Source organism: Anomaloglossus baeobatrachus, unplaced genomic scaffold, assembly GCF_048569485.1.
Source record: "Anomaloglossus baeobatrachus isolate aAnoBae1 unplaced genomic scaffold, aAnoBae1.hap1 Scaffold_178, whole genome shotgun sequence".
Lineage (NCBI taxonomy): Eukaryota > Metazoa > Chordata > Amphibia > Anura > Aromobatidae > Anomaloglossus > Anomaloglossus baeobatrachus.
Genome location: NW_027441948.1, coordinates 124,205 through 146,289, shown reverse-complemented (window position 1 = coordinate 146,289; position 22,085 = coordinate 124,205). Strand labels below are relative to the sequence as shown.

The window sequence follows — 22,085 nt, the reverse complement described above, 5'->3', positions numbered from 1 at the left end:
TGGCATCCTATACGTGGCTATTGGACTTTGCTATAGTCCCACTAGTGCCAAGACATTTGCAGAGCGCATCTGCCTGCGTTGCACACTCCAACTAATTTTAACTTAGCCATTATACTAGCAAACACTCAGTGTACCTAGTGGCATCCTATACGTGGCTATTGGACTTTGCTATAGTCCCACTAGTGCCAAGACATTTGCAGAGCGCATCTGCCTGCGTTGCACACTCCAACTCATTATAACTAAGTTGCATTGTCAGGGATATTTATTCTTTATTATTCTGCTGTTAATAAAGCTAGACCACCACTGCAATCTTCACCACCTCTCAATTTTTACTACCACATTTTCAGTCCACAATCTTGTCGCAATCAACATGAGTGGCAAAATGACAGATGCTGGTGGAAAGGGGAAGAGGCGTGGTGGAAAAGGCAAAAAAGGTTTTGTCTGTGGGGAAAGTGGCAAAGCTCCATTATCATCTGCTGAAGATAGACCATCTACCAGAAAAAGTAAGATGTCTACTACTTACCGTGGACAATCCGATGTGCTCCCTTTTTTACGGACACGAACAACAGGAAGAAAGGTAGATGATGGGCAAAAAAGGAAAATGCTTGAATGGATCTCAAGTGGTCCAACAAGTGCCCTCTCAGCCACTTCAAGTACCGCATCCAAAAAACACCAGTCCTCTGAGTTGTCATCCCAATCACACTTGATTTCTCCCAGCTCTGAAGTCTCCATCAGCCCTGCACAGTATGGTGGAACTGAGATGGCTGAGTCTGCAGAGCTGTTCAGTCACACTATAGCCTGGGAATCAGAGGTCTGCTCCCAAGCTACAGTGAGTACAGAACAGGAAATGGTCTGCAGTGATGCCCAGAACCTTTGTGACTCTGATTCAGGCCGTGAGGACCAAGTTTCTGAGCATAATGTTGACCCTTTGTCACAAACTGTAACACCTGTGGTTATAGACAATGAGGAACATACTGATGAAGATGAGACGCAGATACCCGATTGGGATGACAACTTAAATATTCGGTCAGGGCAAGAAGAGGCTCGGTCTGAGGGGGAGGGGAGTGCAAACACAACAATTGATGATGAAGTTCTAGATTCCACCTACTGTCAACCCCCAGTCAGGCACTCGAGGAGGTCAACAGAGGCGGTGGAGGAGGATGCAACCGACGACGAAGTTACCTTGCGCCTTCCTGGACAGAGTCGGAGCACTGGTAGCACGTCTACAACTGCATCCTCAGCCACCACTCTGCCTATGAGCATTATTCGGGGTGGATCAACAGGTCGCATGGCCTCTAAGCCTTGCCTAGCCTGGTCCTTTTTTGACATAGAAAAAGATCGCCCAAATCATGTGATATGTAAAATTTGTCATGATTCTCTTAGTAGAGGTCAAAACCTCAGCAGTTTGACAACTTCTTCCATGAATCGTCACATGAATAAATATCATAGGTCCCGGTGGGAAGCTCACTGTGCTGCAATGCTGCAAGAGCGAACCATCCACCGCCCGCCCCTTCCAGTGCATCCGCGCGCTCTTCATCTTCTAGGACTGTGGGGACAGCTGTCACACCTGTTTTTCCACGCCAAACTTCCACCACTGTAACCGCAACAGGCAGTTTGCTTGTAAGGTCGTCAGTTGGTTTGGAAGGGGAAACAAGTGAGTGTGTACAGCTCTCTCAGACATCGATAGCACCAACGTTGGATGAAGGCAACATCATGTCTCCGCCTGCACTTTCCTCACAAACCTGCATTTTTCCAGGGACACCCTACTCAACACCGTCTACACACAGCAGCCAGATCTCTGTCCATCAGATGTGGTCAAATAAAAGGCCACTTCCTCCGACCCATGACAAAGCTAAGAGGTTGACTCTATCCCTCTGTAAGCTGTTGGCTACCGAAATGCTGCCTTTCCGCCTAGTGGACACACAGGATTTTAGAGACCTTATGTCTCTCGCTGTGCCCCAGTACCAGATGCCTAGTCGCCACTACTTCTCTAAGAAAGGTGTGCCCGCGCTACACCAGCATGTCGCACACAACATCACCGCTTCCTTGAGAAACTCTGTGTGTGAACGGGTGCATTTCACCACCGATACTTGGACCAGTAAGCATGGACAGGGACGTTACATGTCGCTAACTGGGCACTGGGTAACTATGGTGATAGATGGTGAAGGGTCTGCTGCACAAGTCTTGCCGTCCCCACGACTTGTGTGTCAATCCTCTGTCTGTCCAAGTTCCGCCACAGCTTCTGCATCCTCCACCTCATCTGGGTCCTCCACCTCCGCCCCAAGCCTGCCTGGTCAGGCCACCAGCATTCTCACTGCGCAGAAGGAATCACGCACGCCTCATTACTATGCTGGCAGCAGAGCGCAACGGCATCAGGCGGTCTTTAGCTTGACATGTCTTGGGAATAAGAGTCACACAGCTGAGGAGTTGTGGTCAGCTCTGCGGTCCGAGTTTAATAAATGGTTGTCTCCACTCAACCTGCAGCCTGGTAAGGCCGTGTGCGACAATGCTGCAAACCTGGGTGCGGCACTTCGCCTGGGCATTGTGACACACGTACCTTGTATGGCTCACGTGTTGAACCTTGTCGTCCAGCAATTTTTAACACACTATCCCGGCCTAGATGGCCTTCTGAACAGGGCACGAAAACTGTCAGCTCACTTCCGCCATTCAAGCGCCGCAGCAGAGCGACTTGCATCGCTCCAGAAGTCTTTCGGCCTGCCGGTTCATCGCCTGAAATGCGATGTGGCGACACGCTGGAATTCAACTCTCCACATGTTACAGCGACTGTGGCAGCACCGCAGAGCCCTGGTGCAATACGTCATGACGTATAGCCTGGGCCAACGAGATGCAGAGGTGGGGCAGATCACCCTGATGGAGTGGTCTCAGATCAAGGACCTATGCACCCTTCTGCACAGTTTCGACATGGCGACGAATATGTTTAGCTCTGACAATGCCATTATCAGCATGACGATTCCAGTCATTTACATGCTGGAGCACACGCTAAACACTATTCGGAGTCAGGGGGTGGGACAACATGAAGGGGAGGAACTACAGGAGGATTCATATGCGCAAGGGACAACAACATCACCAAGGTCCAGACGTTCATCATCACCAACGCAGCAGGCATGGGACCATGGGGAACAGGGATCGACAAGGGCGCATAGTAGCAGGCGAAATGTTGAGCAAGGTGCAGGAGAACATGAAGAAATGGAGGACGAACTGTCCATGGACATGGAAGACTCAGCGGATGAGGGAGACCTTGGTCAAATTTCAGTTGAAAGAGGTTGGGGGGAGATGTCAGAGGAAGAAAGAACGGGTAGCACCTCTATGCCACAAACACAGCGTGGACTTGGTCCGCATGGCTGCGCAAGACACATGAGTGCCTTTTTGTTGCACTACCTCCAACATGACAGTCGTATTGTCAAAATTAGAAGTGATGATGACTACTGGATTGCCACACTATTAGATCCCCGGTACAAGTCCAAATTTTGTGACATAATTCCAGCCATAGAAAGGGACGCACGTATGCAGGAGTATCAGCAGAAGCTGTTACTCGATCTTAGCTCGGCTTTTCCACCAAACAACCGTGCAGGTGCAGGGAGGGAATCTCCCAGTTGTAACTTGACAAACATGGGACGGTCTCGTCATCTTCAACAGTCTACCCGTACCAGTAGGACCGTATCTGGTGCCGGTAACAGCAATTTTATGGAATCTTTTCATAATTTTTTTAGACCCTCTTTTGCAAGGCCACCAGAGACAACAAGTCTGACACATACTCAACGGCTGGAGAGGATGATACAGGAGTATCTCCAAATGAACATCGATGCCATGACTGTGCAACTGGAGCCTTGCTCCTTTTGGGCTTCAAACCTAGAAAAATGGCCAGAGCTCTCCAGTTACGCCTTGGAGATTTTGTCGTGTCCAGCTGCCAGCGTAGTCTCTGAACGTGTATTCAGTGCTGCTGGGTGTGTGCTGACAGATAAGCGCACGCGTCTGTCCAGTGACAATGTGGACAGACTGACGTTCATCAAAATGAACAAGTCATGGATCCAGAAGGAATTTACTACCCCTGTGTCATCCTGGGGAGAGTAAATGCTTGTTGATTTGGAATGTGCTTGATGCAAATCAAAACATCCTGTTTGCAACTAGGGCCCAAGTGCTGCCACTGATGGGGTGGGTGTCTGTGTGGCCCAATTTTTGGAAAAAAGGGAGACTCCGCTTGGAGTAACCCTTGCTTGCTGTGTTTTTAAAAGAAGCCAAGATGAACAGAGCTGGGATCAGGAAAGACTTTGCTACCTACCCCGGTGTCATCCTGGGGACGGTTAAGAATAGCGTATTTTTGAATGTGCTTGATGCAAATGTAGCTGTGAAGTGTACAACTGGGGCACAACTGCTGCCACTGAAGGGGTGGGTGTGTGTGGGGCCCAATTTTTGGAAAAAAGGGAGACTCCGCTTGGAGTAACCCTTGCTTGCTGTGTTTTTAAAAGAAGCCAAGATGAACAGAGCTGGGATCAGGAAAGACTTTGCTACCTACCCCGGTGTCATCCTGGGGACGGTTAATTATGGCGTATTTTTGAATGTGCTTGATGCAAATCAAAACATCCTGTTTGCAACTAGGGCCCAAGTGCTGCCACTGATGGGGTGGGTGTCTGTGTGGCCCAATTTTTGGAAAAAAGGGAGACTCCGCTTGGAGTAACCCTTGCTCGCTGTGTTTTTAAAAGAAGCCAAGATGAACAGAGCTGGGATCAGGAAAGACTTTGCTACCTACCCCGGTGTCATCCTGGGGACGGTTAATTATGGCGTATTTTTGAATGTGCTTGATGCAAATCAAAACATCCTGTTTGCAACTAGGGCCCAAGTGCTGCCACTGATGGGGTGGGTGTCTGTGTGGCCCAATTTTTGGAAAAAAGGGAGACTCCGCTTGGAGTAACCCTTGCTTGCTGTGTTTTTAAAAGAAGCCAAGATGAACAGAGCTGGGATCAGGAAAGACTTTGCTACCTACCCCGGTGTCATCCTGGGGACGGTTAAGAATAGCGTATTTTTGAATGTGCTTGATGCAAATGTAGCTGTGAAGTTTACAACTGGGGCACAACTGCTGCCACTGAAGGGGTGGGTGTGTGTGGGGCCCAATTTTTGGAAAAAAGGGAGACTCCGCTTGGAGTAACCCTTGCTTGCTGTGTTTTTAAAAGAAGCCAAGATGAACAGAGCTGGGATCAGGAAAGACTTTGCTACCTACCCCGGTGTCATCCTGGGGACGGTTAATTATGGCGTATTTTTGAATGTGCTTGATGCAAATCAAAACATCCTGTTTGCAACTAGGGCCCAAGTGCTGCCACTGATGGGGTGGGTGTCTGTGTGGCCCAATTTTTGGAAAAAAGGGAGACTCCGCTTGGAGTAACCCTTGCTTGCTGTGTTTTTAAAAGAAGCCAAGATGAACAGAGCTGGGATCAGGAAAGACTTTGCTACCTACCCCGGTGTCATCCTGGGGACGGTTAATTATGGCGTATTTTTGAATGTGCTTGATGCAAATCAAAACATCCTGTTTGCAACTAGGGCCCAAGTGCTGCCACTGATGGGGTGGGTGTCTGTGTGGCCCAATTTTTGGAAAAAAGGGAGACTCCGCTTGGAGTAACCCTTGCTCGCTGTGTTTTTAAAAGAAGCCAAGATGAACAGAGCTGGGATCAGGAAAGACTTTGCTACCTACCCCGGTGTCATCCTGGGGACGGTTAATTATGGCGTATTTTTGAATGTGCTTGATGCAAATCAAAACATCCTGTTTGCAACTAGGGCCCAAGTGCTGCCACTGATGGGGTGGGTGTCTGTGTGGCCCAATTTTTGGAAAAAAGGGAGACTCCGCTTGGAGTAACCCTTGCTTGCTGTGTTTTTAAAAGAAGCCAAGATGAACAGAGCTGGGATCAGGAAAGACTTTGCTACCTACCCCGGTGTCATCCTGGGGACGGTTAAGAATAGCGTATTTTTGAATGTGCTTGATGCAAATGTAGCTGTGAAGTGTACAACTGGGGCACAACTGCTGCCACTGAAGGGGTGGGTGTGTGTGGGGCCCAATTTTTGGAAAAAAGGGAGACTCCGCTTGGAGTAACCCTTGCTTGCTGTGTTTTTAAAAGAAGCCAAGATGAACAGAGCTGGGATCAGGAAAGACTTTGCTACCTACCCCGGTGTCATCCTGGGGACGGTTAATTATGGCGTATTTTTGAATGTGCTTGATGCAAATCAAAACATCCTGTTTGCAACTAGGGCCCAAGTGCTGCCACTGATGGGGTGGGTGTCTGTGTGGCCCAATTTTTGGAAAAAAGGGAGACTCCGCTTGGAGTAACCCTTGCTTGCTGTGTTTTTAAAAGAAGCCAAGATGAACAGAGCTGGGATCAGGAAAGACTTTGCTACCTACCCCGGTGTCATCCTGGGGACGGTTAAGAATAGCGTATTTTTGAATGTGCTTGATGCAAATGTAGCTGTGAAGTGTACAACTGGGGCACAACTGCTGCCACTGAAGGGGTGGGTGTGTGTGGGGCCCAATTTTTGGAAAAAAGGGAGACTCCGCTTGGAGTAACCCTTGCTTGCTGTGTTTTTAAAAGAAGCCAAGATGAACAGAGCTGGGATCAGGAAAGACTTTGCTACCTACCCCGGTGTCATCCTGGGGACGGTTAATTATGGCGTATTTTTGAATGTGCTTGATGCAAATCAAAACATCCTGTTTGCAACTAGGGCCCAAGTGCTGCCACTGATGGGGTGGGTGTCTGTGTGGCCCAATTTTTGGAAAAAAGGGAGACTCCGCTTGGAGTAACCCTTGCTTGCTGTGTTTTTAAAAGAAGCCAAGATGAACAGAGCTGGGATCAGGAAAGACTTTGCTACCTACCCCGGTGTCATCCTGGGGACGGTTAATTATGGCGTATTTTTGAATGTGCTTGATGCAAATCAAAACATCCTGTTTGCAACTAGGGTCCAAGTGCTGCCACTGATGGGGTGGGTGTCTGTGTGGCCCAATTTTTGGAAAAAAGGGAGACTCCGCTTGGAGTAACCCTTGCTTGCTGTGTTTTTAAAAGAAGCCAAGATGAACAGAGCTGGGATCAGGAAAGACTTTTCTACCTACCCCGGTGTCATCCTGGGGACGGTTAATTATGGCGTATTTTTGAATTTGCTTGATGCAAATCAAAACATCCTGTTTGCAACTAGGGCCCAAGTGCTGCCACTGATGGGGTGGGTGTCTGTGTGGCCCAATTTTTGGAAAAAAGGGAGACTCCGCTTGGAGTAACCCTTGCTTGCTGTGTTTTTAAAAGAAGCCAAGATGAACAGAGCTGGGATCAGGAAAGACTTTGCTACCTACCCCGGTGTCATCCTGGGGACGGTTAATTATGGCGTATTTTTGAATGTGCTTGATGCAAATCAAAACATCCTGTTTGCAACTAGGGCCCAAGTGCTGCCACTGATGGGGTGGGTGTCTGTGTGGCCCAATTTTTGGAAAAAAGGGAGACTCCGCTTGGAGTAACCCTTGCTTGCTGTGTTTTTAAAAGAAGCCAAGATGAACAAGTCATGGGTCAGCAAAGACTTTATCTACCTACCCCGGTGTCATCCTGGGGACGGATAAGAATGGCGTATTTTTGAATGTGCTTGATGCAAATCAAAACATCCTGTTTGCAACTAGGGCCCAAGTCCTGCCACTGATGGGGTGGGTGTCTGTGTGGCCCAATTTTTGGAAAAAAGGGAGACTCCGCTTGGAGTAACCCTTGCTTGCTGTGTTTTTAAAAGAAGCCAAGATGAACAGAGCTGGGATCAGGAAAGACTTTGCTACCTACCCCGGTGTCATCCTGGGGACGGTTAATTATGGCGTATTTTTGAATTTGCTTGATGCAAATCAAAACATCCTGTTTTCAACTAGGGCCCAAGTGCTGCCACTGATGGGGTGGGTGTCTGTGTGGCCCAATTTTTGGAAAAAAGGGAGACTCCGCTTGGAGTAACCCTTGCTTGCTGTGTTTTTAAAAGAAGCCAAGATGAACAGAGCTGGGATCAGGAAAGACTTTGCTACCTACCCCGGTGTCATCCTGGGGACGGTTAAGAATAGCGTATTTTTGAATGTGCTTGATGCAAATGTAGCTGTGAAGTGTACAACTGGGGCACAACTGCTGCCACTGAAGGGGTGGGTGTGTGTGGGGCCCAATTTTTGGAAAAAAGGGAGACTCCGCTTGGAGTCACCTTGCGGTGTTTTACATGATTTTAGAATGGCGTGCCATGCCTATATCTGTGTGTCCTCCTCTTTTTCCTTGTCCAGCTGTTTTGTTTTCGCATGAGTATATGTCCTTGTCACTTTCCCATGTGTTTGTGTTGTGTTGTGAGTTGTTTGTCACCTTTTGGACACCTTTGAGGGTGTTTTCTAGGTGTTTTACTGTGTTTGTGATTGCCTGCCATTGTTTCCTATTGGCTCGAGTTCGGTTCGTCGAACGTTCGACGAGCCGAACTCGAACGGGAGCTCCGTTCGGCGAACCGACCTCGAGCCGAACCGGGACCGGTTCGCTCATCTCTACTCCTGGACATAGCATTCGAATTACCAGGTCCCTGAAGGCTGAAATGCGTAGTGGCCGGAAATCATGAACAATTACAATGGGCGTATGTGCTGTAGATCCTGCGTCAGTTGTAGCTTGAAACTTTGTCTTTTCACGGATTTGCCCGTCTCTCATGGTGTTGGGCTATTTTCGGATCAAAATGGTGTGTCCCTCCTTGGCCCGTATCATGGGTTATTTCAGGGGCAAATTTAACTCTCTTAGCACTTTTCTCCTTAATTGTGGCCGTTGAATTGTGGGGTCAAGGTCTATCCAACCAGCATATTTGTTGTTTTTCAGACAATTTAGGGCTCGTGCATAGTAATAATAACACAGGTTTCCAAGGGTAAAAATTTTTGAAAGATGTGATTTTTTTCATACTTTCGATCATTGGACTCAGTAAAAATATTGAAAAAATATCATCACGTACAGTTTTTTCACAAACACTGATTCTATAGGTGTTAGGGCCAGGTGGACGGGCAGACCCAGGAGGTGGATCCACTGGGCCGAACACCTTAATGAAGGCAAGGGGTCCGGTAGCCGGAGCACTACGGGTAGCAGGACAGTCCGTGCAAAAGAGTGGAATGGAGAAGTCCCTGGGACCACGGAGTCACTGATGGTAGTCCGGGTGACGGAGCTCAGGTTCGGAGGCCGAGATGTCAGGCAGAGTCCGGAACCGATGGAGCGAGAGGACGGGTCACCACAGGGATCAGAGATGGTACGGACTGACGGGATGGCAGATAGTCAGCGTTCGGGGTTCGGGAATCGGCAGGACCGGATGGCGAGGCAGGAGCGGCTCTAGAAGAGAGATAGGTAAGTATATCACAGAGACACAAGGAGACCTGACTCCTAGCTTAGGAAACACGAAGAACAGGCCCCGCCCACTTGGACATTAAACCCCTTTATACCCTGTACCTGTGTGTTCAATTTCCTGTCAGTGGACGCTGGCCCTTTAAGAGAGGGTCAATGACCGCGCGCGCGCCCTAATGCGCATGCGCGAGGCCCGGGTGCCAGAAGCCAGGGCAGGGAGCGGTGTATAGGAAGCAGGGGAGCCGGCCTGGAGCAGGGCTGCCGACGGGCGCCGGGAGCGGGGACCGGGCCGCCTGGGGACCGCAGGTGGTGGAGGCTGGAGACCGTGGAGCGGGGGATGTCTGCCAGAGGAGCCGGGGAGCGAAGCAGGGAAGCCGGGGAGCGTGGCAGGTGAGCCGGGGGGCAGAGCAGGGGACCCGGAGAGCGTGACAATAGGTTTCCAAAAGGTTAGAATTCTGAAAAGATTCCCTCCATACTTTTCTGAAGATGGTGCTCTAGTGTATTCAAGCAATGTTCCTGTGCTGATGGAAAATGTAACATTAAGTACAATGTGAGCGAGTGGAGACACGTCATTGTTTCATCCAAAAAGTCTGAAAGCTGTGCTACTGCTCAATGGCAGTAAGTATTCTTCAGTGTGTGTAGGGCATGTGTCGCGGGCAGAGGGGCCACGCACGCTACGCTCGGGTTCGGGGACTTCTGCTGCTGCTGCTGCTCGGTGGCTCGAGCGGAGGGCCAGATCCGGGGACTCGAGCAGCGCTCCTCGCCCACGAGTGAAAAGGGGGTGGTTTGTTTGGGGAGATAGTTAGTGACGTCACCCACAGGTCGTGGTGATAATGGGCACCACCACTGCTGGTGACGGGGATCCCGGGAGCGATGGCAGGGAGCAGCTAGGATGTTGGTTCCCCCTCCGTGGGTAGGGGTTGGTGATCCCGGGGCCCGGTGGCGGTACGGGGAGGCTGGATGGCTGGGGTGTACGTACCGAGGGAGCCCGTTTGCCCGCAGGCGCTGGCCCTTGGATCTCTAGCCTATGGCGGTGGCTTTTTATCCTCACGGTGTGGACGGTTGCCTTCTGTCGGGTCTTGGGTGTTAGGGAACCCCTGGGATTCCGGTCACTCTCGGATTTAACCATTGTCGGCGGCTCCTAGCCTGGTCAGGGTCCAATGGCCCTGCCTTTGTGCTTGGTACAGATCCGCTCACCGGTTCAGTTCCCCTCGGGTCACCGCCCGTCCCCGGTCCTACGGTTCAGCTGACTTGTACCACCTCCTGCAGACGGCCACCACCGTCTGCCGACCTTGCTGACAGTGCCTGGGCTCCTACCCAGACACTAACAGTTTCTGTCCTCTCACTTTCCACTACAAAACTAAACTAACTGCTTTTTCCCGCCTCCAGGCCTGTGAACTCCTCGGTGGGTGGGGCCAACCGCCTGGCTCCGCCCCACCTGGTGTGGACATCAGACCCTGGAGGAGGCAACAAGGATTTTGTGTGACTGATGTAGACTATCCAGGGGAGGGGGTGTGTGTGATTTTGTGTTTGTGACTACCTGGCTAGTCCAGGGCGTCACACATGCTATGCACTTGGAAGAAAGCTGTGAGAATTTAGACTTTATTCTCAAGAAACTTAACTACAAGGAGCATGGATGGTCAATATGTGGTGGTCTAAAAATGTTCTCATTGCTTCTTGGGCAGCAAGGAGGATATATTAAATACCCATGCTGTTCTGCCTCATGGCAGCCTGCTAATAGTCATTCATTGAAATTTCTGTTACAACCCCTAGAGGTCATTGTTATTCTTTTGAATTGCTGAGTTTCCCTTTAAGCTAAATGTATTCTGGGTAAGGAATGCCTCCCTGAGCTGAGAAGAAGCCTGCAGCCATTTTCTCTTTGGATTTGTCAGGAAAGGACATGCCGACTTACCTCTCTGTACATTCACCCCTGCCTAGTGTAATCCGGTGAGCAAAGCAAATTACATGTGTTAGTGATAGAATCCTAGATGGAAGAGTGTAGTAAATGCATTGTACATTGTACTTCTACACCTTTAGTGTCATCCCTGTCTTGTTTGTCTAGATAGGATTTCTATGTATTGCAGATGCAGTGACCTTTCACCTACATTCTCGTAAGAACTGCATCTCATGTACTGTTATGCTATGTTAACTCTGTATTAACACTGTACTGACTGTAATCATTTTCTTGTTATAGTTTTTACCCGTATAAAACAGTATCTTGGATATACCGTATTCTGTCTTCAACTGCATCTTGGATATTCCTATATTCACTGTATATTCCATGTATACTGCAATCAAGTTCACGTTACCAGCTAATAAATCAAGGCTATTGAACTCCACAGTCTGTTTATTTGAAATGTGAACTAGGGTTTAGCTGTATGCTAGAGATTCACAGCATTACGTAAAAGAAGGCAGAACACATGCTTTTTGTGTGAATTGGAAAGCCAGGTTAGGACTCTTCACTGGAGCAAAAAAAATTGGCCAACAAGAACATCTTTGTAACCGGGACTCAAGAACATTGTTGCATAAAGCTTAGTTGATCCCACCTAAAGTTCTCTTGCCACCACTCCACTGTAAGCTTGGACTGATGAAGCTGTTTGTGAAAGCGCTACTGAAAGAAGGAGAGATGTTTAAGTACCTGTGTACCAAGTTTCAGGGACTGTCAGAATCAAGTCTGAAGGAAGGTGTGATGCCCTGACAAAACCAGGTAGTTACAGATAGGCCCCCGCACAACACCTTTCCTCACTTAGGAAACACACAGCCGACCTGAAACCCTAGTCACCTAGGACCCTGAAGCCAGGACCGAAACCAGCGGCCTAGCTAATTAAATGATTGAGGGCAGGATTATAGGTCCTATCCCACCTAAAGTCCCTCAAAGAAGACAACAGCCCACTGATAGGGATAAGGCCACCGCCAGGGCCCTTAGATCCCACGGGCCAGCGCCTGCGGGCACGGCTCCTTAGGCCATATCCAGCCGGGAGCGGACTCCTGAGTTCCAGACCAGGCAGTCCACCATACACAAAAACAAGTGCAGAGTAAAGGACAGCGACCACCAGCCTGGGTGGGGGACCTGAATGCAACCGGCCGGGGCGGCAGGCCACCAGCACCTTTGGTTTACCGAAAGACTCGTGTGATTCATTTACTGTGAGTAACCAAACATCCCCCTGCTTGCTCAGGCGCGCCGGCCCTTGCCATCACCATACCCTGCACAAAGACACTGGGCCCCGGGGCAATCATCCCTACACACGGAGGGGTTAACATCCAGCTGCCACTACATCTCTCCCGGGTATCCCATAACGGCAGCGGTGGTGTCCCACCTCACCACACACCGTTGGTGGCGTCACAAACTTAATACGGCCTAGCCCATACATCTACATTCCTCCTTTTATTCGACATGTCCGCGAGACCCCCGGGTCGAGCCACTCTCTTAGAAGGTCTGGATCCGACCAACGGCGGCTGCTGGCACAGGGGCAGCACAAAAGCATTTTTGTGGGTTCGGATATTCAGAAACCCATGAATGAAGGATGACGTGTTTTAAACAATAATGAAAACTGTTGAAAAAAGGGCTTGGGACTCTTTGAAAGAAGCAATAAATACGTTTCTAGGTAACAACAAAGAATCAAAATTTAAGTCCATCGTGGAGAACATGCTGAAACGTTTCAAAGCCTTGGGTTGTCTAATGAATTTGAAGTTACATTTTTTACATTCCTATTTGGACTACTTGTCTGAAAACCTTGGTGCTGGTGGGAAGAACAAGAAGGTTTTCATCGGAATATCAAGGAGATGGAACGACGATACCAAAGTAAATGAAACGTGAACATGATTGCCGGATGCTTCACAGAGAAGATCCACAGGCCTTCTATAAGAGAAAAGGGGGATCTAGAGAAAAGGAAAAAGTGCAAGAATAAATTTCTAATAAAGTTGCAGAATGACTGTACAATAAATAAATGTATTTTATATATAAAATTGTGAATATTTTTGGTTACAATAAGTATTTTTCTTGTTCATGTCACTTGTATGTAACTTCACACATGGATTGTACAAAATCAATATTTGATGGTTAAAAAAAAATATTTATTTTTTTTTTTAAATCAGGACATTAGAAAACATAATAATCAGTCACTGGATTTGAAGTTTCATAAACCAAAATTTTACATAGCTGTGTAATTTGTCGGGCACCCACCGACAATAGAATAGCGCCAGATTTAGGAAGCTGGCTGAGGTCTGCAAAGTCTGTAGCCAGGTGACAAAATTGTCCAACCTGGGTTTCTTCCTTAAGTAGTCTCTGGTATGATGATATGGTATAATCCTGGCAGCCGGAGTCGAAATCCCTAGATTGCGGTTATGATCTCCAATCGGAATTGGAGCCCCTAGATTGAAGCCATGTAGCCAAGTGATCCTCTAGTTGAAGCCAAAGTCCCTAGACCGAGTCCACAAGGCATCCTGGTTCTGATCCCCTAGCCAGCTCCTAAGAGCTTAGACTAGATCATGCAACATCCATCAACAACCTGGTGACTCCAAGAAGTCCCCTTTTATAGCCATAACCTTCCCTTAGGATATACTGTGCCCTTATCAGATTGGTTGTACAAGGTTGCTTCTCTTATTGGATGAATTTCAAGCTGCATGGATAATGTTCATTTAAATGATGTGGATAGAAAGACTGAAGATATCTACATGTAGTCTGAAATCCATCATGAATCAATACTATTTTACACAGTCATAAGCAGCCCATGGGCATTCACCTGCATTCAAACCAATAACAGCTCATAGACCAGACAATCCATCTACCACTGGACCAAAGACAGGAAGTTAAATCCACTGCCTGCGGTAACCAACTTAATCCTATAGGCTACTCACACAACAAACCCAACAGAAAGGAAAAAAACATGGCTTCGATTATCCATCCAATGAAAACGCATAACCATTGTGAGCCATTGGACAATGCAATTGGACACTTGGTGACATGGTGCACGGCCCAATGAATCAAGTCTTTACTTCATATTCACGGTTTAAGCCCTTGGGTTCTAATGTGCCCAGAGTACATATCCAGAAAGATTCTCTTTCTTTGAGCTAAACACAAGTCAACAATACATTGTAAGCAGATTCTATTACCAGTCCCACACCATTTTGTGACGCATAATCACACAGTGATCCAATTAAGATTCCAAGTCATCGGACATGTCCAAGCCATACGCAGAGGAGGCAATAGAATTAGGAAGCTCAAAGAAAGGGAATCTTTCTGGATATATACTCTGGGCACATTGGAACCCAAAGGCTTAAACCATGAATATGAAGTACAGACTTGATTCATTGGGCCATGCATGGACATAATGGACATAATTCTAATAGGCAGGACAGGTAATAAGGAGCACAAGTTATATGCTAAAATGTGTTGTGTGACAAGACAGACACAGGAAAGGACATGATAACAGGTGTAGGGACCAACAAGGTGAGACAAGGGGTATCAGGATAGGGTCAAGTAGGTATGAATGTAGTAATGGGGCAGGCATAGAGAATTGTATGTGAATGTGAATTACAATAAATCACTAAGGAAAGGAATATGTGAGTGTGTGCCTAATGTAAACTAATATTGTACTGGCAAAATTATAGATGGAAAGGGAGAAGGGGAGGGGGGAGAGAGGAGGCTGTAATTGACTACAAGGGTATGAGTTATGAGTGATCATAGGGATAGTGTTACATAAGTGGAAATACCTATGGAGGACCGGATGTGTAAGCGCATACCTTATACAAACCTATAGAGTGCTGATGGGTGAGAGTGTGATGTTAGATATAAGACATCCTATAGTGAATAGTGAGCCGTAATCAAGTGCAACAGGGATATTTCACGTGACTATGGGAACCTGGAAGGTAAAGAAAGGGGAGAAAAAACTGTTAGACAAGGTAATCAGACATAATGTAACCAGTTGATCAGACATGATCACCTGGTTTGAGACCCCCTGCCTTACACTATATAGATATCATGTTCATTCCCCATCTATCTTGCTCAGGAGAGCATCTCCCTCCCCCGGCACCAAGAGCAGCTCATACTGAATTGTTACATTGACTAGTAACACTGCACACAGAAATGCACCTTAATATTCCACTGTTAACCCTTTCCTCCCAGCAGTAACACACAACTCCTCACCTTGATATCATGGTGATTTATGGTCAGAATGACTTCAATGCGATCAGTGATTTCTATTCTAGCTCTGCTCACATAGATTTTATATCCACACTCAACTATAGGCCGTTCTTCATATTTTGGGGGCTTTTAGTCAGATATACTAGTTTGTGCCTGTATAGTATTGGTGTAGATGGGAGTGTAGGGCATGGGTTACATGGCACTGTGGTGGAATACTGATGGGAGGTATTGGTGCTGTGTTTGATGCTTCTACTGGGTATTTTCCTACAAATACTGGAACAGCTCACTGCTTAGAATGATCCTTCCCAGCTCTATAATATATTATATATACCCCACAATGCAGGCTCACACACACATTTGTCTCAAGTGTGTTGTAGGGACACAGATACAGTCTTGGTCATGTGACTAAAGGCTACTTTACACACTGCGATATCGGTCCCGATATCGCTAGTGTGGGTACCCGCCCCCATCTGTTGCGCGACACGGGCAAATCGCTGCCCATGCCGCACAAACACCGACCAGACCCGTCACACATACTTACCTGCCCGGCGACGTCGCTGTGTCCGGCGAACCGCCTCCTTTCTAAGGGGGCGGTCCGTGCGGCGTCACAGCGACGTCACTGAGCGACCGCCCAATAGCAGCGGAGGGGCGGAGATGAGTGGCCGGAACATCCCGCCCACCTCCTTCCTTCCTCATAGCGGCTGGGAGGCAGGTAAGGAGAGGCTCCTAGTTTCTGCGGTGTCACACGGAGCGATGTGTGCTACCGCAGGAGTGACGAACTACATCGTTACTGCTGCAGTAACGATAATCGAGAATGGAGACCCATGTCACCGATGAGCGATTTTGCACGTTTTTGCAACGATGCAAAATTGCTCATCGGTATCACACGCAGCAACATCGCTAATGCGGCCGGATGTGCGTCACAAATTCCGTGACCCCAACGACTCCGCATTAGCGATGTCGCAGCGTGTAAAGCCCCCTTTAGTGGGAGTGGTGTACAGGGTCTTAGCAGTAAAGAGTATTCCATATTTCTGCCAGATACCCACAGAGATATTGAAATCTGAAAAAAGAGACTTCTGCTCATTGAAGGTAAGAACTGCTCACATAGCGTTCAACTCCACAGCAAACGAGTGCTCTAGCACTGGCATCTCAGCAGGGATATTCCCCTACTACACATGTGTGTCTAGGTCACTGTGACAGTTTACAGGACATAACTCAGGGCACCTAGACAGAAGGCAGAGGGACTACTTTCTATTTCTGGTGTAGAGCTTAGTACAATATATATATATTTATACTATTACATGGGACACATGTACCTTGTATTACCATTATTCGCTGTATATGAACCCCTTTTCTCCGGGCATTATTTGTCTATAGCATTTTTCACGAACCTGAGGCAACTGAGAACCCTTCAGTGAAGGAATTCCACTAACCCTCACAATACCTACCAGGGGCCTCCCTGCAGTAACTCAGGTAGTTGTACCCATTCTCTTTCCGCATTCTATGTGTTCTTCTTCTTTCTTCTTTTTTTTCTTTTTTCTTCTTTTTATTTCTATCATGTAGTTCAGGGGTTTATAGATATATGTCCTGCATCTCATATTTCCTTTAGTGGTGCTTCTTACCCATTCTCATATCATTTACCCTAGTATTTCATGATCCTGAGGCGACTGAGAACCCTTTAATAAAGGAATCCTTTTTCACCTGAATTGTCAAGTGATACTTACCAGTGACTATCACGTAATGTTACAGGTAGTTCCATTTTCTTCCTCTTCTTTCTCTCCTTTCTTCTTTGTCACACGGTCCATTGTGTTATAGCCCACGTGTCATGATAACACTTGTACCATCTTTTCATTTAGATTCCACCTACAATTATTTACCGATTCCAGTTCTGGAATAGGCTTTCATCATCTACTCACTAGAATTCTCAAGTTCATAAGGTACTGAGACATATACATGTTCACACCATTATAAAGAACAAAGTATAAACATTGAGGTTTTTCTCACACCCATGTTCCTGTGTTCTTTGATATGATATGTGTTCATTTCCTTCACTATATAGGATTGCAAGTTTTCCATTTGTACCTTAATGGCAATGACGCTATACAATTGAACACATATCATCCTGTTATCCATATAGGTGTGTATTTACCTGCTTGACTATTTTTGGTTGTTTGATCCAGAATGTTTCTCCAGATAGGTCATGTGGAAATTTTCTTTCCTCAGTACAAATGTTTTCACTATGGCTTTGGAAAATTTTTTTGTATGTGCATCATGGTCATTTGACCCATTGTACTCTCAAGTAGCAATATATTGTACTGTTATGTTGTACTATGTACTAATTACGTGTTTATATGGTTTTGTAACCCTTTATGATCTTAGATAACTTTATCCTTGATAAAGACCTAAAAACAAGTTCAAAACGTTGGATGAATTATCCTTTTGCACAAATAAAGAATTTTCAGCATTCTAAGAGTTCTTTTCTTACGTTATTGATCACTATAGTGTGCCAGAGCTATTTCTATTGAATTAACTCTTATTTTTTCTGAGCACCTGCTATATACACAGTGAGCCAGACATATTCAATTTTCATTCAGAAGGCAGAGGGAAGCCTTAGCAGCTGAGCCTATATCTTGGCTTGTGAGCATTAGAACAGGCCGGCGATTACAGGGTAACATGAAAAATGTCCAGCTTGCATTATGACTAGAACATGACAATATCCTTTTAAGTACTAACCTATGATGCGTTCCTAAGCAGTTGATGTTATATGTTCTACATTTCATTTTCTGCATACTTTACAAGTAGTAGAATTTGCTTTGATATAGGCAACTGGATTTTCACAATGAAAAGGCAAAGGATAACGCCCGAAAAAGACGCCATACATTATGTCAGTGCCATCACTGACAAACCTGGATTGACCATGAAATACATCAATCCCCTTAAAGGTGAGTTAAAACAAGTTTTAACTAAATTGCCTTAATATTGTCATGCATTAGAATGACTGTCTTAGGTAATGATAAATATTTTCTACAGGAAGAGGAGTGTTTGCTGAAACTGAAATCGAAAAAGGGAGTTTTGTTGCAGAATATCGAGGTGAGCTCACGTATGCACTTACGATGGTAGACAACTACTCGAGATTTATGGTTGTGGTACAAGTCAAAGATCTAATGGCCCATACTGCAGCGAAGGTCTTCCAAGCACACTTATGCAGACCTCATGGCTACTCAGAGAGAGTCCTCACAGATCAAGGCACTGCCTTTGAAGCGGAAATCTTCAAGGACTTCTGCAGCTTTTACCGATGCAGGAAGATGCGTACTACACCCTACCATGCTCAAACCAATGGTTATCAACCTGCTCAGGACTTTACCCCATATTCCAGATGTGGCCTTACAAGTGATTTATAGAGGGGTAACAATACGTTGGGATCATCGGATCTAATCTCCCTTTTTATACACCCTAAAATCTTGTTTGCGTTAGAATAAACAATAACATCATAAAGGTATAGCAGTACCGTTTCAAAGTTTCGGTGTCCCAAGCAGCATTCCATCAGCCTCTGGAAGGTTCCTGGCAAATTGCACAGCTCGAAGGGCATGCTTTTGAACTCGCAGAGACCCATCGGGGTGGCAAAGGCGGTCTTCTTCCGGTCTGCCTCAGCAACGGACACTTGCCAATAGTGACTAGTGAGATCAAGGGTAGAAAAATAATTTGCAGTTGTCAATGCAGCTAGCTATTCCTCAATACAGGGGAGTGGTGCTGTCCTTCTTCTTTAACAGGACCAACGGAGCTGCCCAGAGGCTACAACTGTCACGGATAACCCCAGCCTCCTTCATGTTGCTCAACATGTCCTTGGTACACTGGTAATGTGCAGGTAGATTTGGCTTATATCTCTCTTTGATGGGTGGGTGTGCACTTGTGGGGATGTAGTGTTTGACCCCTTTTATTTTTCAAAAGTCTAGCGGATGTTTGCTGAAGACTTGCTCGTATTCTTGCACTAGCCTGTAGACCCCCTTCTTGTGATGTGAAGGTGTGGAGTCAGTGCCTACGTGTAATTCCTTACACCACTCCTCTGGCTGACTTGGTGAGCTGTCACTGAATGGGTGGGCTGAAGCAATGGTGGATGCTGCTGTTTGGATAGCATGTGTATCTACTGAGAACAGCTTATCAATGGTGGCAAATCGGAGCAGCTTAATCTTTTGCTCTCCGCAGTTCAACACTCTCATGGGCACTCTTCCCTTCCATATTAATGAATAAAACTATGATGTAAATAGCATATAGATACCCCACAAATGCAGATAAAAGTAGGTTATGGGAAAAGGGGGAAGAGAGAAACAGGAAAATAGTGGAATAAAGTATAACTTCCAGGTGGGAGAGGAAATGGCAGCACAGCCAGTGGAGGTGAAGCAAGGGGAGCCTGCAACTAAAGAGTTGAGAGCGTTATCACATGGTGACTGAGCCTGATTGTAACGGGAGCATAGAGGTGCCGATCCTGTCTTACCTGCGTTGGTGTAGAAGTGGGTGTCCTGTGGTGGAGTCAGCTATGTGCAGTGGTGGCCGTGGGTTCTTTTATGTGCGACCGTAGTAATAGCTGTGCCCACTTCCTGTATGGGAGTGGAATGCAGTGAGGCTAATGGAACGCACGCCTGCGCATTTGTGTTTAACGTCGCGCATGTGCAGAACGGAGAAAAGGCTGCGCTCACTTCCTAATGAAAGGGAGTGAGACGCAGCTGGGAAGGGAAGGGAAAAGATTAGGGTTTGGGGATGATGAAAGGGCTTTCTACGGGCAAGGATGGCAAAGGGTGGCAGTGACGGAAAGTCAGGCAGATGGTCCTGTCCTGTCCTGTCCGTCCGTCTTTTTGTATCATGAATTGGAAAGACTGCAAGGGGGAGGGGAGGTGCTTGTGCCCAAAAGGAGGAGTTATTCAGATTCATTGCAGTGGGCGGCGGCTGCAAAAAGTACCATTCTCCTTGTTTTTGCTCTGCAAAACAGCCTTTTCAAGGGTTTGGCTTGGGTGACAAAATGTCTTCTGTAGGCGTGGGTTTGTCTCCCTCTCCCTAAGATGTGTCCGGTATAGGCCAGGGTGCCACTCAAGGCCGTAACCAATTCGGGTTATAGCTTCTCGGCCTTTTGGCTAAGATCAAGTGTAGTTTCGGAGGACGCTACCTTGGTCGGTACTGGAAGGTGCCTGGGATTGCACGTCTGCCGGCCTTGAGGGAGTGTGTGCGCCTTCTGGTGACACATAGCCCTCTTGTGCCTGGACGGTTCCCAGGCAACGGGAGGCGATCACCTTTGTTATTTTGAAGTCCTACTGATAAACAGAAAAAAAAAAAATTAAATCTGTTCTTATCAGTTTAATATCTGATACGTCCCCTCTCTAGGGACCATATATTAAATGGATTTTTAGAACAAGGAGATGGAAAAAATCTTGCTCTGTCCACTCCACGCATTGACCTGGTATTGCAGTACCTCCAGGACCGGTGCACCCCTTCTTAACCGAGTTTCCAAAAGCAGAACTCAATTCACCTGATTCAAATGAGCCTCATTAGTGAATTGAAAGAAAGCAAAAACTTTATATGCACCTCAATTTGGCCAATTCACTTTTCACACTTTCACCCTTTTTTTTTATCTTTCACACCTTTTACTTGCTTTATTGATGCAAAAGCTGTGCCAAATAGCAAACTCATCTCCACTCAACTTGACCAACTCTGCTATGTCCCGTGCAGTATCTTATTCTCAGTCTTATCTAGATCATTTGCAATTGAATAGAATAGATCCCTTTTGGACACATTGGATTCAGCTGCTGCAGTGACTGCAGGTGTTAGAAGATGCAGACTTGGCATCAGGTGCTGTCTATCAGATTCCACTCCAATTAAAGCTTCCATTGTTTTTCGGTGTTTTCTTTGAGCAATGTCTTTAGTGATCTGTTGGCTCCCTCTCCTGGAGGAAGAGTTTGCTTGCTCTTGGACTTTCAAAAAGAGAGGTCATGATAGACATTTAGCTTCTGAGCCCAATTGGGGACAGTCATGGGTGATGAATGTTTTGCAACCTGCTGCGAAGCCTGATACCGCAATATAAGGAACGTCAAATACTAAGAATGGGCGGCCTATGAAAGAATTAGTACTTTCATTAAGCATACTTAAACGGCTAATTGGGAATAGACAAACTGTAAAAAGCCCTCTGAGAAAGCCCCTCTCTATCCTTTGTCAGTAAGCTTTTCTGTAGTCTGCCTGTTGATGTATTTTCCGTTTGAACAGTGCACAACATGAAGTGACGGAACACTGGCTTGTCACAATGTCCCCCGCTGACATCACAATAGCGCTGCTGCCTAGAAAGCCAGCTGCGCAGCAGAAGTTGCTCTTTGGGTGGGATGGTGGGCTAATGTATCTATTCCTGCTTGGTGAGAGTTTGACATGATCTAGAGCAACGAGTTCCAGCGGCTAGCGGTTGATTATTGGCTGTAATGGGGCTTTCTGGCTGGTGCTAGCCTTTCTTCTTAGCACACAGGAACCACAATCCCTACACCATGCTTCGATGGATTCTCTCATCCCAGCCCAGTAAAACTACATATTTCACACAGTTATAGGCA

General features: G+C 46.8%; 1 pseudogene; it reads left to right on the top strand.

The window, feature by feature from the left end:
• Nucleotides 1-20,781: 20,781 nt before the first annotated feature.
• LOC142260759 (U2 spliceosomal RNA) lies at nucleotides 20,782-20,987 on the top strand (annotated as a pseudogene).
• The last annotated feature ends 1,098 nt before the right edge of the window (nucleotides 20,988-22,085 follow it).